Genomic DNA, 6,854 nt, shown 5'->3' on the forward strand with positions numbered 1-6,854 from the left:
AAAAATGTCAGCAGAAAAAGAATTTACAAGAGAATTCTTCAAACAAATCAAAGATAATAGAAGAAACAAAAATATCGAAGAAATAAACTACAATAATAAGATTTCTGGGAGAATAAAGAACACATTGTTCAAGCCTTCAAGTCTTTTTACACACAATTATATACAGTAGAAACGGTTGAGAAAACATTGTGGCCCATATTTTAAACAAAAAATTAACACTGCCTGACTCCCAGAAAGAGTTGATAGAAAAGCCTCTCTCTCTCTCTCTCTCTCTCTCTCCCTCCCTGAACTAAAGACAGCAATGAGTCCTTCAAAAAACATTCAGCACCTGGAGTTGATGGATTTCCCATAGCATTTTGGACAATACTAGATTCAGCAACCCTACTTGTACTCGAATATTTTATTAAAAAGGGAAACCTCACAGGATCTCAAAAAAAGGAATCATCACACTTGTTCCGAAGAAAGGAAATTTAAAAGAAGTTGATAATTGGAGACCAATCACATTACTAAACACAGATTATAAAATTCTGACGAAATGTCTCTCCACCCGTCTTTCCCAAGTATTAACAACCATTTTAAGAAATGGACAAGCATGCTAAGTGCCTGGCAGAGGAATGTCTCACAACATTTTTTTCTTACGAGATCATCTGATACTTAAAATACAAAAAACGTCCAGCTACTCTAATCACCTTAGACCAAAGCAAAGCGTTTGATAGAGTGTGTCACGATCTTTTGTTCCAAACACTCAAAGCATGGAATAGGACCGAACTTCCTTCACCTGTTAAAACTATTCACCGCCACATCTACAGCCGAATCTCCATCAATGAAACATTGTTAGACCCAATCAAGATCACAAGAGGTGTACGACAAGGCTGCCCCCTATCCCCAGTTCTCTATGTCATATATATTGAAATCCTAGCAAATCACATTACAGGAAATTCAGAAATTAAAAGTGTAGAGCTGCCACAGTCAACAGGCCCTCCACTCAAATGTCTGATGTATGCAGATGATATAATCATTCTGACACGCAGCGAAAAATCATAAGAAGGGCTCGCCCATTCAATCGAAACCTTTGGGAAAGATTCAGGATCAAACCTTAATAAAGAAAAGACGTCCACGCTACCTATCGGCTACTGGGACGAGATTAAGACACCTGTTCCCCCAGTTAAAATATTAGGAGTGTTTTTTAATAACGAAAACACAATTTCCAACCATAAAGAAATCCTGGAGAAACTCAACAGAATTAAAGACAAGTGGAATTGCTGTATCACAGATTATCAAACAACTTATGTTTCCTGTTATTACTTACTACGCTGCTCCGTTCATTAGCACGAAATATTTTCTAAAGCATATGAAAAAATAATTTACAGTTTCCTATGGAAAAACCAAAAGGATAAAATTAAAAGAATCAAGATGACTAGACCAATTGAAAAAGGGGGTTTTAATATACCATTGATAGCGAAAAGTATAGCAGCAATACGTTTAGATGAACTCATTAAAACCTTAAAAAATCCTATTCACATTGCCCATGGTCTAATCAAATACTGGCTAGGTACTAGAACTGCAAGATTTTCAATATCGAGTATGCAGGACCACAAGCAATCTTTCCCTCTAAAGAATACCAAGGCATTATAGATACCAACAAGATACTCACGCCCTTCCTACAAGAACCAAACATCATCCTTCATAAAAGAACAACAATTTGTTACACCTTAAGAAAGTTAAAAGATGCAGAAAATATGTCAGAAGAAAAATGTACATGGAAAATTAACACCCTGAAATTTTTGTACGCTACTAGGAAACAACTCAACTTTAAAAGTACGTAAGGAATACTACCTGTGAACTATCTGATTTCTAAATGGAACAAGTGGTCAATAGACCAATTTGTCTTTTGTCAAGAAAGCGAAACCATAACATCTTTTTTACGGTTGTTTCATGGCTCACGCTGTGTGGCGCTTGGTTGGTATAAGATTTAACACCACAGTCTCTCCCAATGTAGCACTCAAGCTAATAGATTACCTTCGAACATGTCTAAAAATCAATGTAAATTGCTACTTTATGTTATAATAGAATTCCGATTCCATATTTGTAAGATACGCAATATAGTCTATTTTAGAAAATGCAAAAAAGATTTACCTGATATTATCAAAAGCTGTAGAACAAGTATTAAAAATTACCTGATGATGAATCTGGAAGAGATGGGCCCGACTGAGTTCAGCAGACAATGATGCACGCCGACTAGCCTCGTTTATCTATGGAATGGAAAATTAAGGATCAAAATTTGACACTTCGACCTAAAAATCCCAAGTCTTAATCTTTTAAACTTATCATTTAAAAGTTTCTTTCCTGGTCTCCTCTAAATAGTCTTCTCTTCCTTGTTGTCTTGGAGAGCTACCTCTCTCGCTCTCCCGGACAGCAAGTTCGAGAAGATAACAGTCTAATACAGCAGATAGCCAATGAGGTGACATACTGAGGCTAACAATTAATCATATAAATAGCTCCTCTATCTTTATTCACATCTTACCACCATGTCCATATGGGAAAGACCACTCTGGAGTGGTCTTTCCCACCCCCATCAAAATGCAGGGCTAGACCAAAGTTTATCAGATTTCTCAAAGTTTACCCTACCAATTAGAGCTTTGTTGCTCTAAAACAGAAATGATGACTGGGTAACACCGCACAAAATGATCGGTACTAGTCTGATCTGTTCTTATCAGCGTGATATCTGATACTGGTCTCATTGGGACCCAAGATATTAAGTTGGTTGGCTGCAGATATAGCGTAGTATCTGTTCATTACAGTGCTATTAAAGTCCTAAAGGACTCAAATACCGTACTAGGCAAAAGATAAACACTTTTGTTTCAGTGATGTAGGTGATTTCCACATTGCACAGTTCCAGCCCAACTTGAAAACTATTGCTCCCCGTCTTTACGAAATGTACATGAGGTAAATATAGCCGGCAGGCTCCCCCATCAACGGGGATCAGTGGTAGTTTATATGGTTTTGTAACAGGGAGATAGTTACTAAAGTTGAGACCGAATGGAAACACCACACATCCTCGACAAGCACTTCGCTGTACCCTCCTATACATCCCTTTATAAGTGTGAATTCAGTAGCTGTTTACATCATCAGCTAATAACTCGTGTAGTATCTGTTCATACCGGCTATCAATTCTGTGCAGTATCTGTTCTCAACAGGACTTGTGTAGTAGCTGGTCATACCTGCAGAGATTAATGATGAAACACTAACAAAAACATTCCAAAAGTTCGGTTCGGTCTTAGCAGTGGTTCAACCTCATTTTCTAAAATATCCTGAAATAAAACAAGGCGACAAAATCTATGTGAAAATAAAATTAAATAAAATATGTAGTATCTCTTCTCAAGAAGACGTCTATCGCCAAATTTAAAGATGTCAAGTGGGAAAATAGCCTTTGATTTAACAGTAAGATGCACTTTTAAGAGAGCTTTTAAACCTGAAGATGTGGCTGATACCTGAGTCAATGTTGTAGGTGTCGATAATCATCAGATTATAAATTGCTGGGATTTCCAAAAAGACTTGTATGAGGTCACCACCCGTACTTACAACGTAAAAGATAAACTGGTAGAAGAGGGAATCGTTTTGGAAAGCGAAAGGTTTTTTCCCACTTCCGTTGGCGTCAATGGAGTCAAATTAGTGTATTTAAGAAAATACACTAATTTAGAAAATTTAAGAAAACTGCCTGCAGAGATTAATGATGAAACACTAACAAAAACATTCCAAAAGTTCGGTTCGGTCTTAGCAGTGGTCCAACCTCATTTTCTAAAATATCCTGAAATAAAACAAGGCGACAAAATCTATGTGAAAATAAAATTGAATAAAACTATACCTAATTTTGTTAACATGATTGGGTACACAGCCATGGTCAATTACCAAGGCATGACCAGACTGTGTAGCAGATGCCAAAAAGACGGCGATGCTGCCAGAGATTACCCGTTAAACAGATGTTGGAATTGTGCCACAATTGGCCATTCACAATTGAGCTGTAAAGAACCGTTCGATGAATGGATCCCCAACCATCGGAGATTCCGGTGCTTACAGCCTAATAATACTCCAATAATATCGTTGGAAGATTTTCCACCTTTGCCTGCTACTAAAAAAGATACTTACAACAAAGTAGATCATCAAATTATCCCTTCCACGTTAGATCAAAAGAAAGATATGTGTTCATGATAATGAACAGTCAATAAATGCTGTGAATAAGGAATCTATCACCTTGCGACCACAGTGATAGATGCCACAAAATCAGTTATGGCCAAAGAACCAGAAAAAGTTAGCAGTCACAGGTTTCAGTTTATTCATAGAGGAATGTGAAAAAGCAAATTCAGCAATGCCGGAAGAAATGTTTACGAATAATAATCCAGAGTCTGATAATGAAATCTCCGTGCTTGATCGACAGTATTCCATGCTAGAACGCTTGATGGAAGAGTCGCACGAATTGTTTAATAACTCTACAGAACAAAAAAAAAAAAAAAAATCAAATAGAACAGACGTTAACATTAAATAACAGCAGAAAAATTAACTTAATGCAACAGTGTACAGTCATTGCGGATGACATGGCTATCGAACATTCAGGAAACGTAGGTCCTAAGAGACCAGGATCAATAAGTTCTGATTTTAATAATCTACAAGAATCTAATCACATAAAAAAGAAAAGTAAAGAAAACAAATATTTAACCGTTTTTTCTTAATTCTTAATGTAAAGTTCAAATTTTCACCGCTATTTTTTAACCTGCGTAAATTCTACAACAATTTAAAAGTAAATCTTATTTTTTAGAGTTACCTTGCTATTCCTTGATCTAAATTATTCTTACCAAAGTTCCCTCCAAGAGTTGCCGTGTGTGCTATTCCAGACAACAGGGTCTGTACGGTAGTAGTCAACAGCAGAGACAACCAATGAAGTGAAATACTGAGGTTTGAAATTCTTAATTTACTTAGATTCATATTTTTATATAGTTTAGGTTAGAGTCAACCAAAAAGGTACTACTGCACCCTCGGGGAGACGGTTTTCTCACCACTCCACGAAATGCAGGGACAGGCTAAAAGTTAGGTTTCGGTAGATTGTAGAATCTATTTTTTTTTTTTTTAAAGATTACTCTAACAACAGAGCTCTTTAGTTCTAAAACAGAAATGATGATTAGGTAACACCACACACCACTAAAGTGATCGGTACTCGTCTGATCTGTTCTTATCGGAACAGACCGTTTCTCAGCCTTTTGTCTAAGATCAAAGCGTACTATCTGTTCTTATCGGCTTAATATCCGATATGGGTCTCATTGAGGCACAAGATTAAGTTGATTGGATAAAGATACAGTGTAGTATTTCTTCATTACAGTAGTCCCAAACCCCGGACTGCAGCAAGAACAAACACGATTTTTCAGAGGTGTAGGCTGTTCTCACATAGCACTGCCACCATCCCAGTCGGAAACCTACATGCTCCCCCTCTGCACGAAACGTGCACGAGGATAAATAGCCGGCAGGCTTCACCCGCAACGAAGACCAGTGGTGGCTTTTAGATTATATAGAGAGGTAACAAAGTAAGGCTGAGGCCGAGTGAAAACACTACATCCCCCCCCCCCCCAACACTACGAGTTTTCCCTCCAGTCCTTGGTTAGGTTTTCGGTCCCCCACTGATGACTCCTGTTTCCTTTAGCCAGCCGAATTCCTTGCAGTTCCAGGTGCCTGGAGAAGAAGTAGATGAGAAAGATCTCCTCAAAGAAATTATAACTTTTCCTGGAGATGAGAAAGATATAACTTGGATTACCCGTTTCCCAGTAACAGGTTCCAGATTACAGTCAGCCCAAAAGCCAGAGATATCCTACTCGAAGGATTTGTATACAAAGATCAAACCATAATCCCAAATACAGTCGGACTTCCCGGAAAAATTATAACAATCCAGAGAGTTCCCATTGAACTAGAAGATAACTGGATGAAAGATAGTTTAGCCAAGAACGGCAATGAAATAAGTATTAGACGCCAGTCTCATAAAGAATTTCCCTCCATTTCAATGGGCAACATGACGATCTCTATTTTGGAAGCTCGTAATGAGTTACGCAGGGATCGTATGCTGTTTCCTTCTGGAACAGCTAGGGAGAAACTCAGCCCTAGTAATGATAAAAGATACGACAAGATTACCCTTCTCACCGTCTACAAGCGGTAACTTTCTTCCTCTGTCTTCCACCTTGAACTAAGAGTCGTTAAGCTCTTGACTTTATATATGGTGATGATGCAAGCCAACTTCGTCAACACAATTTTAAGATTTCTTGCAAGGAATCGCAGAATATTCCATATAATTATTATGTTTTTTTTTTAAGATGTCAGATCTTTTCAGTAATTCATTCTCTCCTAAGACCCGATCCTCCTTGCACGATGTTTTCAAAAAAAAAAAAAAAATCTCAAATTGCGCAGTCCTGAGTTCTTTATTTCTTGCTTAAACGCAACGTTTTTTTTTTTTTTTTTTGGTGGTGTCAGCAATTGGACTTTTATTTTTCACTAATTGTATTAAAATTGTTAGCCGAAAGTAACATCTTTACAGCACAAAATACAATAGCACTTAATTTATGCACTGTACTAATCTACATTTATCCTAAAAATCTCCCAATAAGTTATGTTTTTAAATTATTATATTCTCTCCATTCTTTCGCATCCTCCGACAAACTCTGCTCGTACAGTAATTTGATCTGCCTTCATAGTCAACATTCGACACTTTCGAAATCTTTCTCTTCACTTTAAACGTTAGTTTACATTCCGCTTTTTTCGCTACCACCTGTTGTTTCAGAAATTGTTCTCCCCCACACCAAGATTGATAATAAATTCCA

General features: G+C 37.3%; 1 pseudogene; it reads left to right on the top strand.

The window, feature by feature from the left end:
- The first annotated feature begins 5,236 nt into the window (after positions 1 to 5,236).
- Positions 5,237 to 5,363, top strand: LOC150093559 (U2 spliceosomal RNA; annotated as a pseudogene).
- The last annotated feature ends 1,491 nt before the right edge of the window (positions 5,364 to 6,854 follow it).

This window comes from Typopeltis vanoorti, chromosome 24, assembly GCF_054136105.1.
Source record: "Typopeltis vanoorti isolate ZY-2024b chromosome 24, IOZ_Tvanoo_1.0, whole genome shotgun sequence".
Lineage (NCBI taxonomy): Eukaryota > Metazoa > Arthropoda > Arachnida > Uropygi > Thelyphonidae > Typopeltis > Typopeltis vanoorti.